The sequence below is a fragment of the Lissotriton vulgaris genome, chromosome 7 (genome assembly GCF_964263255.1).
Source record: "Lissotriton vulgaris chromosome 7, aLisVul1.2, whole genome shotgun sequence".
NCBI classification, from domain to species: domain Eukaryota; kingdom Metazoa; phylum Chordata; class Amphibia; order Caudata; family Salamandridae; genus Lissotriton; species Lissotriton vulgaris.
In genome coordinates, this window is record NC_141695.1 from 1,070,993,144 (window position 1) to 1,071,011,802 (window position 18,659).

Here is an 18,659-nt window from a genome sequence, read left to right on the forward strand (position 1 = left end):
AGAGGCTGGTAGCCAATGGCAGAACGCTTGAAATGTGTTAGGTCTGTGTTAGCCAAGACCTTTTTTTTTTAACTAAAATGATGTGTATAGCATAGTTACTTATAGGTTTTCGGCCACAGTTTATGCATTCGACTGTGGCTGTGTTATTCACATTTTTCTACAAACCGACTTGAGCATGCATCAAGGGGCAATGCATCAGTCCATTTTAGCCATTGGCTGACTTCACCATGAGTCCTTAAACAAGGAGCTCATGCACACACAAAGTACATATGTTCAGTGCCTAGGAGTAGTTTAGTAATGTGTGCTTCTTTTAGACCCAAAAACATTTTTGCCTTTTGTCAATGTTTTTTTAGGGTGACGAATGCTCAGCAGCTTTGTGAATATTAAGGATTTGCAAAAACCATGCCAAAGCAAGAATCACCAATAGGGTGACAGACAATGTCAGACCTATTGACTTTGCCAATGCTGTCTTACATGCTTCTTTTAAAGGCAGTCCCCTGGGTGAGCCAAATCCCGAGGGCATATGAAAAATAAAGGAGAGGGACCTATGAGCAACTTCCTAAGGTTTAGTGAAACCCTGAGGACCACCACCTACCCAAGTTTTTTGCTTTAAATTATGTAGGGTATGTCTGCACTGCGTCCCCCTGTACCATGGGACCGCCACCTTCCAGGGGCTTTTTTGACATTTAATGTGGGGTGCTGCACGGACCCCCCCTGCAGCCTCAAAGACCACCACTCCCCAGGGCAAGTTCTAAAAATAGGAGGGGGGCCTACACTAAGCATGGGCTGAAAATTCGTTCTGTTCGTGGAATTTGAGAATTTTTTGCAATTTCGCGATCCGCGAATCGCATGAAATTGGCAAACAATCCGCAATTCGTGAGTTGGCAAATTTATTTGGCTTGGTCGCGCTTCAAAAATACAATCTTGCGAGCGCGGCATTGACTTGCCGTTATTCTGAGTTCGTCGAGTTGTTTTCCTCCCGGTTTGCTTGCGCTGCGCCATTTTGAATCTGGCTGCGTGATTGCACAAGACTTTTCGACCGCGAGTTCGTCATCGAGTCCCGCCATCTTGTACTGCCAGACTTTGAGATCACAAATACGTCATAAGGGCCCGTGACCACGCATCGCAAGAGTAAACTATAACGAATACGTAGATGCGACGTGCAGCTGACATCCGGCGGGAGATTTGAACAGCTCGCTTTCCAGAAGTCGCAAACATTGCAATTCTGCACAAGAAATCTATCGCTGGCAGCATAAACCTTCTGAAAATGATGATTTGGATCAGAATAACTCCTCAGATTCACATTTGGCAGCATTTTTTTTGTGCAAGGAGTCCATTTCTGGGGGGTGGGAGGAAGGAAGTGCCCCAGAGTCTCCAACTTCCTGTTCCTGTCCAGCAGGCTCCTCCCAGTGATTTTTCCATGTCCTGGTCACTTTTCATTTGGATCTGGAGCTGGAAGGATTACTCTTTGTGGCTGCTGCTGGATATTTGTATTTGAGAACTTTTTGTTTGGATCACTTTTGGACTTGAGATTTTACAAGTAAGTTGGTGTTGTTTGTTAGGGCATTGCAGTTGCTGCAACTACAATTTATAAACTGTTTCACAACTTTAAAAATATATATATTGTGTGTAGCCACAGTATCAAATAGGCCCAGGGTTAGTCATGGGTGCATGATACAACTATTTCTGTGAGTTTTGTTGAACTTAAATATCATTTATGGCATGGATGGCATGGAATTGAATAGCTCACTGTTATATGTGGAAGTCTTTTTTTAATTATGGGGTGTGTGTTAAAGCCACACTAGCCAGTAGGCCAAGGGGTAGTCAGTGGTGCATGGACTAAGTCTTTCTGAGGGGTCTCTTGAATTTAAACATAATTTAGGGCATGGATGGCATTGGATTGAGGTGATTTGTGTGTGTACTTCAATTTTTTTGGGTGTTGTTGGGGCCTGGTCCAGGGCCTGGCCATGTGGGTGGGGGTCTAGGGGCCATTTTGAAGCCAGGAAGTGTGCGTTGTGCCATAGGTCTGCACCCAGTCTGCCTTGCTTTCATCCAGTATGCCCAGTGGTACTCAGTGGTGCATGGACCTAGTCTTTCTGTGGGGTCTCTTGAATTTAAACATAATTTAGGGCAAGGATGGCATTGGATTGGGGGGATTTTTGTGTGTATTTCGATTATTTGGGTGTTGTTGGATCCTGGTCCAGGGCCTGGCCATGTGGGTGGGGGCCATTTTAAAGCCTGGTCCAGGGCCTGTCCATGTGGGTGGGGGTCTAGGGGCCATTTTGAAGCCAGGCAGTGTGCTTTGTGCCATAGGCCTGCACCCAGTCTGCCTTGCTTTCATCCATTATGCCCAGGGGTACTCAGTGGTGCATGGACAAAGTCTTTCTGTGGGGTCTCTTGAATTTAAACATCATTAAGGGCATGGATGGCATTGGATTGGGGTGATTTTTGTGTGTATTTCGATTTTTTGGGTGTTGTTGAGGCCAGACAGTGTTTTCCATAGGCCGGCAAGCTTGCGGGCCAGTAGGCCTAAGGTTATAAATGGGTGCATGAAACAACTCTCTGTGTGTGATCTCTCTTCTATTAATTTAAACATCCATTTTTGATTAGAATTGCAATTTTTATTTTGGGTCTTTCCGTTTTTGGGGGTGTTGTGTTAATAATAATAAATGCCTCGTTGCAATAGTATTAATTGAAGCACAACATATGCAACATTTATTTAACTGACGTTCCTCTGGCTTCTTTGCTTTTATGTGCACAAAGACTGAGAACCAGTAATCATCCTCATTATCATCACTTGTTGTAGTGCCAGGAAGAAGCCCTGCTGTGGTGTGTGCACAACATCACATGACGTCACGTGTGGCCTCAGACAACTCTGCAACTCGTGCAACTGTGTCCTGCTGTTCTGACATCTGAAGAAGATGGGCCCAAAGAAAGGTGGCCGTAGCTCCTCTACGAAGAAAGTTGCCAGTGCCACTGCCAGTAAGAAGGCGCCACTTACCAAGGAGACTGGTGTGCCAACCGACACTTTTTTGGGGAAAAAAAACAATGCCTGCAGCAGCGGTGTCCATCGGGGACCAAGCTGGGAGCAGCACCTCCACTTCATTGGTCTCAGTGCCACCACGCCAAGTTAGGCCCAAGCCACTTTAATTGCTCTTTCACCATCGACCAGTGGTGTTGGCGTAGACTCATCACAAAGTAGCATCCAATCAACGCAGAGTGTAACTCATCTGACGAGTGTTCAACTACAGCCACAATGACAACCACAGGTGCAACAAGGAGAGGCGCAAGGAGAGGCGCAAGGAGAGGCACCAAGAGAGGCACAACTGCCCACAATGCTTATTCCTCCAGAAGTAGCAGCACATGAGGAAATCGAGATTCATGCGGAGGTATCAGCCGAGCAAGCCACTCCTGATGATCCATTGTCTTCCAGATCCCCAGCAAGGAACAGAAGGGCTAGTACAACTTCTTCTTCAAGCCCCCTTCCTTCCGATGATCTAGATCTTGATTAGCACCCACCAATTCGATCTGGGACAGAGGCACGCCATGAGCCGACAAAGCTAGGTAAAAGGAAGGTTCCCGCAAGGCTTTCACTTATGGGTGATGACAAAGAAGTAGAAGTGGTGTATTCTGCTGCTGATGAAGAGACTGACGATGACGACCCAGTCATCACAGCTGTCACTCCAGCCCCAGCGGGCATGCAGCAGACAGACATTTTACCCTATCCCAAAATGCTGCGCGGAATGTTGGTGGCGTGGCACTGGTACCACCACCAACACAGGAAACTACTACACCAACACGACCTATAGCTTCCATATTTTCTTTTCAGAAGGGCCGGCAGGGACCTCCATCCAGCTCGACCTCCATTACCTCAAGTAGTGGTGCTGTAAATGCACACCAGAGTCAAATTCCGCCACGCCCATCCTCCATTTCATCTGGCATTGAAAGTGGCACCTCCACCACCACCAGAAATCTCAACTCCCCAGTTTGGGACTTCTTTAGTATTTTTGATTTGTAAACAAGTCAGGGTAAGCTTGGTACCAACTATGGTACTGGAAGCCAGAGAGGTCATCCCCAAAAACACCACAGCATCCAGTGGGAGGCGCACCTAAGTAACATCCGGAAAGCCAAAAGTACAAATCCAAATGTAGCTATTGATATTGCATCTGATGACGAGGAGGGGGGAGTTGTAGAAGCGAGAGACATTTTTTCTGGTACACACAGTACCCCTGGCAGCAGCACTGCAGTGGTACGCCAGCAACATCTAGGAGGCACAGTAAGAGTCTGGTAGAGACACCAATGCGAAAAAGTACATCAATGAGCCTAACTGGGCTGAAAAAGTCTGAATCATCATCACACATATAAAAATGGTCCAGACCACCATTAAAAGCATGTTTTGGTCGGAGGGCCTTTTGAATGCAACCACCCAAGGGCGCATCTGTATAATGCAATGCTGGCTAAAATGTTAGCCCTGGACCTTCTCCCTTTTTCTTTCGTGGAAGGGGTGGGTTTTCTAGAATTTGTGGCAACAGTCTGCTCTAAATGGAAGGTTTTGCCAAAGTTGCTGGTCCAGCACTACATCAAGATGTGCTGGACATGATTGGGGCTGCTTTGCAGAAGAGTGCTGTTCACACTATCCACCTGACAACAGACATGTGGACCAGTTGCCAAGCCGTTGATTACATGTACATCACAGCACACTGGGTCTCTTTTGCGGGGGTTAGAGAGAAGGTAGCTGCAGGTGTTTACAGTGTCACAATTTTTCAAGCTACTCGGAAACATGCAACTGTAGCCATGTTTGCCATGGAGAAATCTCATACTGCAGTAAACATTTTGGAGGAGTTTAAAAGTAAGGTCTTTGAATGGCTGCATTCAAGAAAGCGTGTGATTGGTTATGTTTCCACGGATAATGGCAGTAATATAGTTAAGGCCATGGCTGATGGTGGCTATTTCAGAGTGCCGTGTTTGGGGCACAGCATTAACATTATTTCTTGAAAAAAGAAAACACAGTCAGCAAGTTACTGACCACCTACCGAAGTTCCTGCACACATTTCAGCCATTCTTTTAGGGCCCGGAGCAGCTGAGGCTCATTCAACTTGACCGTAAAGAGCTAGTCAGAGGATTCACCCAGGAGGTGGCAACACGTTGGAACTCAACCTTCTACATGCTTGAGCGTCTGTTTGAGCAGTACTTGGTAATCAATGAGTATGTCTTTCATGCACAGGGTGCTTCTATGAAAGACATGAGGCTAGAGGTGGAGGATTGAGACATAGTTAAAAGCCTGACAGACTTGCTTCGTCCTTTTGAGGTCTTCACGCGTGAAGTCAGCAAGGAGGACTGTATTTTGGGGAAAGCTATCCCATTGTTGCGCATGCTAGAGCACAAACTGAAGGCGGTGTCTTCAACGTTCCGTTTTGATTCTGAAAAACAAGACGCATATCGGTTGGCGGAGAGCTGATTAAGCCGCCTAGTTGACAATGCAAGGCTTAAAGCAATACATTCAGAACAACATTACATACATTACATTTGTGCCACTATTCTGGATCCACGGTACAAAAAGGCACCGGCCACCAATACATTAATTCCTTTTTCTGAAGCAAACATTGGCTAGCTCGGTCAGCCACTTGGTTCGAAAAAGAGCGGCAGGAAATTGAAGGAACCACCACAAGTACTACTGAAGCAGCAGGCCATCCGGCATCAAGGTCCACTTCTGTGGCCGAAGGCAGTCACTTTCCCTCAGAGCCGTTACCAACACCAGCAACCATATCATCATCACCTACACCAGGTCCAGCCATAATATTGTCGGAAGCGGATTGGATAACTCATCAAGGGTTTGCTCATTCCAGTGTTGATGCAAAGGCAACAGATGGTACGCAAAGTAGAGCACCCCTGGAGGCCCTTGAGTGGATGGTGCAGGCCTATCTGGATTTCCCAACAGAGGTCTTCTTTGATCAGAACCCATTGGTCTATTGGTATGGGAAAAGGCTTCAATGGCCACTGATCACCAAGCTGGCTATAAATTATTTGGCTTGCCCACTCACAAGTGTGTCTTCTGAATGTGTTTTCAGTGCTGCTGGTGCAATTGTAACTTCAAAAAGGACCCACCTCTCACCCAAATATGTAGAGGTTACAATGATCAAAATGAATCAGCACTTCATACCACCAGATTACAAAATACGTGATCCACGCAGGAAGAAGAGGACACCGACTTTGGTGACGGAAGTTCTTCTCTGTTAGCTGACCTACTCCTGTTTCAATTCAGAGTTTGAGGACGAGCTCTAGTTCCCTGACACCTAGGCTTGAAATACTTACTTTTTTCTTTTTTCGTCCTTATTCACTTTTGTTTCTGTGTGTCTTTCTTTGTTTTGCAACTTTTAGCACAACAAAACTCTAATCACAACAAATCCATCAGCAGCACTGTCTTTGTCTTATTTCCATATTGAAGGTGCCACTGCCTGCATTCTTGAAGTTCACAAGTTCACAACTCAGTCATGCTCCTCTATCCTCCTCCTCCAGACTCCCTCTATTCATTTCCCTCAAGGCAGATGGACGGATTACGCAGAATCAAGAAACTGTTGCTTCGTAGACGAGTCCCCTCAAAAGAAGTGGGACTGGAATGACTTACTATGCTGACTGTTACTTCTGAAATTGACACACAAGGCTGCCCTGTGGCCCTTCAGTTAAGAATAAGATGCTGACAAAAAGTGGAACAGGTAATGAATGATGAGATGGCATACAGTGGACAAAACTGGCTGTCTGGCTCTGATGAAAGCAATTGCTGTTTGTTTGTTGTGCATGAAATGAATCCTATGTGTTCTTTTTTTATTTAATCTTTTACACACTAAATGTAACTCAAGTCTAGTCTGTTTGCGTTGTTTAATGCAAATTGTACTTCTAGTGCAGGTCAGCCGCGGTGCGTCCATTGGGGCGTTGGGACGTAGCCCCACTAAGCCTGGAAGCACCGCTAAAAATATTTTTGTGAAATTGGCATAATATATAATAAGCACTGCAGCACAGCGCTTCAATCCCGGACACACCTGATTGAATCCGGAGAGTGCGCAGGGGCAGGGGGTGGGGCTGACTGGTCCGCTGCAGCTTAAGTGACAGCCTGCAGCAGGCCAGCAGCAGTACTGCGCATGAGGATTTTTGGCTTGCACCAAGTCGGAGCATGCGCTCTGGTAACCTGACTTAAGAGGGACCGAAGGGGGTGCTGCTTTAGCCAGGCCGCAGCAGCCCCCAGGGTTTCAAAGGCACCAGGGCGAGTAGTCAGTGTGCCCCCCTAGCCAATCCTGGCACTGCATGCAGCGCCATGACTGGCTGGTCCACCGCGCTGAAGGGCAGGCTAATGTCCTGACAATGGCAGAATGGCTGACAACTCCAGAGAGTCGACTCTGTCACCTTCATCATCGCCCACGCTCACCCCTCTGAAAGTAGCCCCTGTTGACCATTGTGGTGTACAAAGAGTTAAGTTGACCCGCCAAAAAAGAAAAGGAAAAAAAACTAAAAACCTAACAGACATCATTGGACACCAAAATAAAACCATTAACAAAAATTAATATATCGCTGGTAACAGGTGGGGCTTTCAAGCAAAATAAACGGGATTCGTCTTACGTTTCGCACACATTGAACAAATAATAAAAATGAGAAATTAAAAGAAATGGTGTAACTAGAGGCAAAGAATCTTATACCCTCTTATATAATTATCAAAAATTGTGTGATCTTGGGAAAATATTATAGCCTACTGGACCACTGTCCCAGTTCGTATGCTCGACTAAAAGGGGAAGCGCCTAAAAACAGGCCAGATGTCAGCATTAAACGCTATACAAATGCACCCGGACATCTGTTCGGGCTGGACTGTTCCCATGAGGCACAGGGTCAGACTGATTTGCATATAGCCATGTCTGAACTGGGGTGGCAGAGTGGGCTAAAGAACCGTGATGGATAAAACCCATATCTTTTGACTGGGTGTGAGTGTTTGATTGATTCAGATGCTCCGTCCATCACCACCCCCTTTTGTACCACTTTTGGCCGCCATAAGTGTGGCAGGGTATGCTCAGACGTGAGTCCCTTGCTCACTTTGCCACTGGATTCAAGCAGACCGGGCTGAAGACGGTTGGAATGCCCGAAACCGGTCCTCGGAAGCTTGTTTCCGGGTCCAGGGAAGACATGGCTTGGCAGTTCGGGCTGGACTGTTCCCATGAGGCACAGGGTCAGACTGATTTGCAAATAGCCATGTCTGAACTGGGGTGGCAGAGTGGGCTAAAGAACCGTGATTGATAAAACCCAGATCTTTTGACTGGGTGTGAGTGTTTGATTGATTCAGATGCTCCGTCCATCACCACCCCCTTTTGTACCACCAAATTATAAGAAGCCATATTGTGCAAGAGTTGCGAAACACAGATTTTGTGGCTATTCAGGCTGATGATACCACTGATGTGGCCACTAAAACACAGTCTGTATTAGTGTTTCGGTACCTTGACAGTGATAGAAACGTTGTGGAGAGGTTCTATGGTTTCACACATTTAAGAGACTCTAGTGCAGCAACCATTACTGAAGCTATACTGTGTCAACTGAACTTAATTTTTCTGGACCTGCCTCAAAAACAAAAACTTATCGTACAAAGCTATGATGGTGCTTCCGTAATGAGTGGAAGCATTAGTGGAGTACAGAAACAAATTTGAGATGTGTACCCTAATGCTCATTTTGTTCACTGTTACGCCCACCAACTCAATCTTATTATGCAACAGGCAGTATCAAAGATCAGAGAGACACAAGTTTTCTTTCAGGATATAGGAGGCATAGCAGCATTCTTCTCAGGTTCCCCCAAAAGAACAGAATCCCTCCATGCGATTGTGGACAAAAGCGTTCCAAGGGGATCCTCAACTCGTTGGAACTTTAACATTCGTACAGTCAACCTAATCTTTGAAAATAAGGAGGGCCTTGAGAAATGTTTTGTCATAATACAAGCCAGTGATGAGTCTGATCACACAAGTCAGAATGAAGCCCATGGCTTTACTGGAACACTACAAGACAAAGAGTTTCAGTTCTTACTGTTTTTATTTCATGAAATAATGCGTGATGTTGAGGTGTTATACAATCAGTTACAAGGAAAAGACATAGATACTGTCTTTGTGAAAGACTCTACCACTACATTTGTACAAAGCATAAGGAAAGTGAGAGATGGGGTTGACAATTTAGAGAGCAAACTGCCGGAGCATTCTACTTTTGCAAACCGCAGGTAAAACATCACCTCTCTGGGTTGAAATGCAAAGGAGATTTGTGACATTGTAATTGTGCAGGCACAAGAACGTTACGAAATGCCTGTGTACTGGAAGGCCACAAGTGCCTTGACTTTGCTGACTTTAATACATAAACTGAATATGGAAAAGTCACTTACAGAGACAGTGTCTTTACTAAAAATTGTCATTACCACTCCAATGACAACAGCCAAAGCTGAACATTGTTTTTCAGCCTTAAAGCGCATTAAGACATTCCTCAGGAACACCATGCTAGAGGAAAGACTCAATGCTTTGGCGATGCTCTCTGTAGAGAGCAAGCTAGTCCAAAAAATACCGGACTTCAACATGAAAGTTATTGACAAGTTCGCTACACTGAAAGAGAGACGTGCTGATTTCATTTACAAAAAGTGAATTCTGCTACTTGTTTGTTAAATTAAAAAAATACTGAGTGAGGTACTCAGAAATGCATTGTTATTTCTGTTTTTAAAAGTTTTCTAGTGTTTGTTCTATTTGGGGACTAAACAGATTTTACTGATAAAATGGCATTTTAAGTACATTTTGTTTCACCTAAACACTACAAACTGTGTGGAAAGACATGCGTGATGAAGTCACATGCGTTCTAATGGAAACGTGGTAAAGGTAATGCGTGGTTCCCAATGCTTTGTGAAGGCTGTTTCCCAACTGCAGTGCAACTTCTTCTACTCTTAGAGCTGAGATTTTCATGAAAATCTTATAGTCTGAATTCAGCAGCGTGATAGGACAGAATGTATGAAGCTCTGTGGTTATACTGAATAAGCAGCTACCTATGTTATGGCATCTATTAATGTAATAACTGCACTTTCACAATTGCTTTATTAACCTTCCTGCTTTCTCAAATTTCTTGAAAATGCACAATTTTTATTCTCTTTTTTCAAAATTTGATGACTAAAGTTACATAATATCTTTACAGTCACTCAATGGGATGGATGAATCATCATCGTTGATTTACGGAAGAATTATGGCCATTTCGTGAGTGGCAAACAGGTAAACAAGTCAACAATAACCACAGCAGAACGACATGTCTGTCTAGTCATGGTATGGAGTGGTCGAGCCAGTGTAGTGTTTTGCCAGAGTCCAGACAGCGGTTCATGTAAAATTGCGGCTATGTGGCTTGCTGTATAAAATGAGATCTGCTTTGTATGTCTGTGTCAAAGAGGTATGCTACATGGAGGTTGGTTCATTCAGTGGTGCCTGCCTTGACCGTCTGCATGGCCCTGGCCTGCTGTGTGCTAATTATTATCCTGGTAACAGAGACTCAGAGTAGGCACTTTAGAAATGGTGCATGTAAATACTGTCGCCTCTGAAAGTGAAAGTGTTATTTTTGCACTACAAACCGTACCTTATATTTTTCCTCCGGGGTGTTTTAATATCCCTTTCTGTTTTTCCATCGACAATTACAGGACGGCACTTATCCTGTGTGATGGGAAAAAAATAACTCAGGCTTACCATAGCAATCCGCAATTCTGCATCTGCCAGGCAGGCAGTGTACAGTGTGGTCACCAAGATTGATTGACGGAGCGCCTGATGGAATGGAGGAGTACTGCGAATAAGAGGAATGGGTGGATGCATGCAACTTCCCAATTTGACCAGGACAACTGCCACATACAGTTACAGTATCCACTTCACTTGTCCTTACTTATCTTTTAAATAATGTTATTGTTGTGAACTATGAGTGTGACTCTGTGTGTTTGCTCTCTGCTTCAAATTCATCCCTACAGCTATTTGATAAGTTTCTTTGCTAGTTTTAAAACTAATGTAATGTACTACTAAGTGTTTATTCTCTCTGAGTGCAGATGGGCAAGTGAAATTACATAATTAATGCAGCCCTGTACTGTCTAATTGTTTAGTACTAGTTAGTAAGTTGTAGTATAAGTACTACTTTTCAGTAACCTAACCATCCACTTAGCAAACAACTTCATGCATGCACTTCCTTTATGTCCCTTAAAAGATATATGGATATGTTCGTGTCCAAAGATTAGTTTTTCTTCATTTGTTGTTTGTCCATGCTGTGTTTTTTTTTCTTTCTCCTAAAAACGTTCCCAAAAACCCCCATTCCCATCCATTTTTCAAACCCAACCCTCTTACCCCGGGCTGTGTGGTTTTCATTGAGGTGTGACTAAATGTCACCAATAATTCCACACGCTTGCTGGGGAGGATAAGGTCAAAAGCAACAGAAAATCAATGTCAAGGCAGGTCAGGGAATCCGAGGACATATTCTTATTCTGCTTGACACACACCCTTGAGTATTTGCAAATCAATTCAGAATTTCATGTCCGCCATTGAGTGGATTCTTCAACAACAACTTCCACCTACATGTGATGAAAGCTTACGCTGCTGTGTCCTTTAGTACTAGTTCTTGTAGTAGCCATAATCCACGCAACTAGTAGTTCACTTTTTTTTAAATACTTTAGCATTGCTTAGGTTACAATTATTTATGGCACTGTTCTTTTGTACTGTACTATCATACTGTTCTAATTCTCCTCTCAGGCCACTCAATGTCTCATTTCCTTTTTCTTCATTTGCTGCTACTGCCAGTGTGTATCACTACTACTACCACCACAACTATGCCATTTCATCCGTACCAGATTCCATAGCCAACCTTAATCGCCATTTGCCATGCAGCCAGCCCTGTGCCTAGCCCTATTCTCAAACACGAATCACAGGTAAGATAAGCATTTTGGGGGAGGAAGAATAATGGAGTAGGAGGAGAGGAGAGACTGACGGAAGTGCTAGTAAAGTAGTAGGACAATTGAATTCACTAACTCTGTCAGTGGCACTTTTGTACAAGTTTGGGCGATTACTTAGACAATTTGAATCAACCAGCCAGTTGTTTCAGGAAAACAAACGTACAGTTAACCCCCCCTGCTTCCCCGACAAAACAGTAAAAACGCGTATGCTATGTTTCAGTGGAAAATAAATAATTATTTTGACCCTAACAAAAATAAACTATCCCACAAGAACCAAACCACCTCCCACCCTAACCCCAACCAATGTCCATGAAATGTCCCCAAAAGCTCAAAAACCCAATGCCCAATTCCCACCCCCCAAAAGTCTTTAAAAAGGGGGCAAGGGACAGTCTCTCTCTCTACTTTGGCCGGCGGTGTCCTGTGGCCAGGTGGTCACGCAGCTCTCTCCGGAGGGCCTTGAGCAGGGCTTTCTGCCTCTCCACCTCCTGCTTAAGATAGCCCACTCGCAGGGTTAGTCAGTGCACACAAGCCTTGCAGGTACTGTGGGGGGCAGCTGTTGGTTTTGCTGCTCGGTGGCGGCGGGTGGCTGCCGGACCATGGTGCCGTACCGTGGAGGATTGCATTGGCTGTATGACCCAGGGGCAGCGAAGGAGGATGCAGCTGTTGTTGTTGATGTTGACTGAGACTCATCCTCCTCCTCCTGAGCCACCAGCTGCGAATATTTGGCGACAATTGCCTCCAGCTTCCGTCGCCTGGCCCGGATAGCCAATGTTAAGGGATAGGAGGTCTCCCTGGTCCTGTTTCTATGGCCATGTATAGACAGTTCACCTGACTAGAGTTTGCTCCTTATGCGCTTTAAAAAGGAGCATGTACCTCTTCTCCTTTGCTTGGTTTCTGTGCCTCGTCATTTTTTCACCAAACAACGGAGTCTTTTTTCTCTGTCTGAGGTTCTTGCGGGATAGCTGGAGCCTCGTTGTTTTTCTTCCTCTTCGTTTGGGGGTCCGGTGATTTCTGGTTTTACTTTCCTTGATTTTGCAGCACTCCGCAACTTGGTATCCTGGTGTGTAATTCAAGAGAGGTTTCGAGTGCCTCTTTTTTGTGTTTTCTTCGTTTGGGATTGTCGTTTTGGACTCAATACGCGGCTGCGTGTTGATTTTCGACTTCTTCCTGGAACTCTGTAGTCACTCCGCGTCATTGTGTGGAGTTTTGGGCATAGTTACGAACGCTGCAATTCCTGGCAGTTTTCAACTTGTCCTGTTCGTTTTGGGGATTTAGTAATGGGCCACTTGTGTTTAGTATTTATTGGGAGACCTTTTCGTCATCAGTGGAGCGGGGGTTTTTTATGTCTGAAGACGTTTTCCACCTTAGGATTTTTACTTGACCATTGTGGGCACTACATACTAACCCTGGGCGTAGTTCGCGGAGTCGAACTCCGCGGAGCTACGCGAAGACGTAGTTGCACTCCGCGAACTACGCGTAGCTCCGCAGCCATGCGTAGTTGCTTGCTAGGCCCGTTCGCGCGCCGTTTTTCGTCTTCGGGAGCGCGGTGCGCGTGTTCGGAACGTTGCCTGCATGCTCGGGATGGCTAGCGCGCTAAGTTACCCCAGAGGTTTGTCCCGCCTGCTTGCGTTCCCTTATTTCCTGTTCCGGGTCACAAGTAACATGGTCGCGTTGTGCAAGACATGTTCGGGAACTCATCTTCTCGTTCACACTACAAAAGTGTGTGATCGCGCTAAATATCGTGCAAACCTACCCACGCGGTCGCGATGGGCGCAGCCATCTTGGATCACACACTCTGGCTATGGTTTTGGGCCTACTTTTGCATCTTGGTGAAATCTCTTCAATCCTGGTCTTTTTACTCACTTTTTCAAACTTTCTTTAAATATTACCTATCTCTCTCTGTGCCTAGGTTTATATTTTTCATTTTATTTCTACTTTTACAACTTTTCTATTGTTTTATTTTACTTCCTTCTTTTACCTTGCTTCTTCTTTCCCCTACCTTTTTGTGTTGAACTTTTCTTCTCCCCTCCACCCAGAACCATGGTCAAGGGCGCCAGCAGCAGCGGCGGCTCAAAGGGCAAGGCACCTGTGCCCCAAAAAACCCGGCTGCCTTGCGCAGAATGCGCCCCGTAGGGGTGAGCCCCCGCCAACTTTTTGGGGAGGAGGAGGTGGCTGCCCTGGTGTTTTTTATCCGGCGCTACCTCCCCTTGATGTTGGCAGCAGGTGGCAGGCCCGGCTCTGGCTACCACCATATTGAAGAGCGTCTCCGGCAGTGGGTGAAGGTGCGCCGGGCAGTCTTCCGCTGCTCCGGTATCCGGCGTACCCACCATCAGCTGACCTACCGTTGGGCAGACATTTTTGACCGGGAGCAGGACCTGTTGGACCTGCTTGGCGTCAAGGTCGTGGGTCTTGGTGAGTGGCTACCCAAAAAAAAAGTGTGTGTATAATATATATCTCTATAGTAGTATAAGTATTGTTATTGTATCTTTGTAAATCTTGGCTGAATAAGTAACGCGATGACTGGTGCTCCTAGTCACATTTTCGATGTATTCCGTTATTATATCTACTGTAATTGTATGACACTGGTCTGTGCTGCGCTTCTTCATCTTCACTGACTCTTGCGTATTCAATTTGGCGCTAGCTTTTGCTGTTTATTGGTGTGAGATTTTCTTTATTGTAGAGAACTGAAGTTAGTTAATGCTATTAATAGAGTCTTGTCCTTCCTTTGTCCGTCAGTGAAATAGCCGTTGATGGATAATTGTACGTGTTTGCATATTGTATCATTTTTTTTTCACGGCCTTCTCTTCTGCATGAATCCTCATCTGGCAATGAATGCAAAAGTTACTTTGTTCTTCTTACCTCAGCCAGGGCCGGCTTTAGGCATGTGCAAGCTGTGCAACTGCACAGGGCCACCAAACGCCAGGGGCCACCCCACCAATATATATCCTTAATTTAATAATCCTCAGAGGATGGATACATATTTGCGTGGCGGCACCTGGCAGGGATTTGGTGCCTCCGTCTCTGTTCCACTTCCAAACACCCAGACTCCCCCCTCTTCACTGGCCTCCGTGCTCCGCCCCGACCTCCTCTTCCGGGGCCCCCACCTACGCTCCCTGGCCAGGAGTCCAGGACCACCATGAGCCTAGAGCCGCCCCTGCCTCAGCCCTCCATAGAACTGATGTAGTTTGTTTATTGAGTGGGTAGGGCAGCAGTAGCATTCAGTCAGTAGCAAAACAAAATATGATGCAATGAACGTACAATTTCGTGTTAGTATGCACAAAGTTAAGCATGTCTCCTCCTTGTGATCTATGCATTTTGCTGGCAAAAAATTAAAAAGAAATGGCTACTTACAGATAATTGATTACCCCATTCTTGAATCGGTGGTGTTGTTCAGGTGTTACTGCCTCTGTGTTACTTAGTAATCTGCAATCAGAATGTTTATGGAACATTTGATTTGTTTTCTCCAAGTATAGAGTCAGTGAATCATGCAAGGCAGTAGTCATTTGGTAGATCAATGTTTGTTTCTTTGAATGTTGTAGCAGTCGTTTTTAAAATGCTGTGCTGTCTATGTTTCACAGCACTCAATGCTTTTCTCTTTCTTTATTATTTCTTACATGAACCACAGAACCCTGGGGCAAGCAGAAGGCTGGGACCGAGTCGGCGGGTGAACCTGAACCACAGGCACAGAGCTCCTCTACTGAGGATCCTACTGCTGTCCCCAGTAAGTCCAACAGTGCTTTCTTTTGGAACAATGATATTTCCCTAACTTTCTAACGGAGCTTTTTTTTCCAACCGATTAATGACATTTCATTCCTAACTAAATTTTGACAAATGCTTTTTTGATTTTGATTATGTTTTCAAAATTTTGGGTATCTGTCCCTGCCTTTCTGTTCCTTCAAAGAGCCTCTGTTATGACTCTCTGTGCTACTACTAGACTGTCTGTAGGTAAGCTTGCCCTGTTGCCCACTCTTTAGTTAAGGTATTAATCTTTTCAAAAAATCTGTGATAGAATAGCGGAAGGCACAGGGTCCACTCCTGTCTTATGCTTTTTCCTCTGTAATGTCTCTTCTTTGCCAATTGACACCAACCAAGTATGCATCCAGATGTTGGTCTACTATTTTGTAAGCGTTAGTATACCACTACTACTCTTGCGGGTATTCTTCTATGCAGTCACTTACATAACTATGTACGCACCACAAAATTGGATGTTGGTGATAGGCAGGTTGGACCTTACTTACTTACAGTCTTACACCTCAGTCACAGAACTCAGAGGAACCCACAATTCAATGAACGACAACCTATATGGGCTCAGTCATTGGTCAATTATTCAATTACCCCTTTCCTAAACCCCAATACGAAGATGCCAAATGCTTTTATTACACAATCCATAACCTAAGTAACCCCCTTTTGCTCACTCTCTCGTGTAAGTCTACAAGACAACAGACACTGAAAATATACTTCAGAGTCAATGTGGTACTTCAAAACCTTTATTTTGTTAGAAGTAACTAAGTAAGTAACATCAATGTTTTTAAGTTGTTCCGTGAAATACGTCAAGGGCCACCAGGAAAAATCCAGAGTTAAAAAAGGCTGAATAAAGTAATCTACATTTGTACAGCTACCAGTGCACGATAGGGAAATGTGGGAAATGTCGGAGACCCCTCACCATTGAACGTATACTGGTTGCATATGCCTCTTTTTGGTAAGCTCTGGAAATCTTTGCTTCGTAAAAGGAAATCTTCTCATCTGCCGAAAGATAATGACAAAAGTGGTGCACGTTAGACAGTATGAAAACATTACATACATTTATGCAAGTTTTTAGCTGTCATGCTAAAAAAAAGGTGTAACCTGAGGCTGTAAGCAAACTCGATTCCACAATCCACATTCAAAAAGTAAATACGGGCCTTTTTATTTTCCAAACTCTTCAGGTGTATGCTTTGAACAATCATGTGGCCTCAAAGGCGTCTTCTCGTACTGCGCAACAAGCTGCGAGGTAGCATGCGCAAAACTGTAGACATGTCATTGATGTACAAACTGGTTAGGTTACATGGTTCAGTCTAACTTTCCAAGGACTAGAGTAGCAGTATAGATGAGATGAGCTTGGGTACCATACCATACCAAATAAATGCTAATATGTGTAGTGCGTTAGTTTCTCTGCTGTACTAGGCAATGTGGACTACTACTGATTACGTTGTACTTAACTGTTTTGCAGAACTCCATTCTTGGTGAACAAGTACAATGGGGGCTGTGCATCCATCTAAAAAGGTGTACTTATTTTTATTTGTGCAGAACCGGTACCATCCACCAGTGCCGACGGGGACAGCGGCGCTGCGACGGCGTCAGCAGAGGCGATCCCGGAGGGGAATGGAGGACCAGAGGCACCTACAGCAGCACCGGCAGTAGCGGGGGAGGAGCCAACAACGGTGGGCGATGGTAAGTTACATTCAATAGTGATCCGCATTACTTGGTGGGTGGGGAAAACTTCCTCACTGTACTCTGATATTTATAATGAACTTGAAGTTCTACTGGACAATATATGACGCCACCTTTGTCATTACCAAGCTTAGCAATAGCATTACCACCGGCGAGAATTGATAAAATAAGTTATACAGGCCTCTTCTATGTGACTACAACTCAGCTGTGAAAGGTTGGTGGCAGACTAAAAAAGTCTTATCCACAACATTACATGACCGCGATGGATTAACACTAAGGAGATTGATTTTAAGTATGATGAAAGGAGCAAGGAAAAAGCACCAATCATATAATATAGAAGGATACTTTGGAATCAGCAATGCAGGTGGTTGATAGCAGTCTGATGCGTGGGTTGTTGTGGAAGCATAGAAAGGGGAAAACACAGCTGCCTGCGTGGGTGGGAGACACATCCAATATCGGTGGTTAGTGGATAGTGGATACTAGTGTCAGCAGCGGTGTTTTGGTTAAACCCAAAGGCAAGGGAAGGAGGGGACGACTGGATGCATTCCGGGTCGTTGCTGGCGAAACACAAACCACCTAACGTTTGTTGCGCGATATAAAGAATGATAGTCTCTATACTAGACATTTACTAGTACTAGCTGGCCCCTGTTAATTAATGTTAGTTTGAGACTGTCACTTTTCCCGGAAGCACAGAGTATATGATATAAAAAAACGAGATATGAAAAAGACAGGTGTTCGTATGTGTGTGACCGTTGAAGTACACCCATGCTATGCTACTAGGGCAGGCATAATGCCGTGCCAAAAAGTCAAACAAGTTAAGTATATAAGCCGTAGAATGTTCAAGATAGATAAAACAACATTTTTTGTACTCAGCTTGCTTGCTAGTGCTACTGTACTGTGCCGCCCACTATGTGTTGGATACATTTTGTGTTCTTGATTTGCTGGGATTTTGGATTACAACAATTATGTCTCTTTCTTTATAGTTACTCCTTCAAAACCAACGAGGAAGGAGTTGGCAGTCCGGGCCCGGCAGCGGAAACTGCAGGCCATCGTTGAGGCCTACCGCCGGCTGGTGGCTCAGGCCGAGGAGGAGGAGGAGGAGGCGGCGGCAGCAGCTGCTGCCTCTTCCAATGCCCCGGCCCCCAAGCCTGCAGGAGTACGTCGGCGTGGTCAGGCAGCCGCCCGCCGCCAGATTTTTCCAGCATCGTCCACCCCCCCACAACAACATGCATGCCAATGTAGGTGCCGCCAGTTCCAGAGAAAG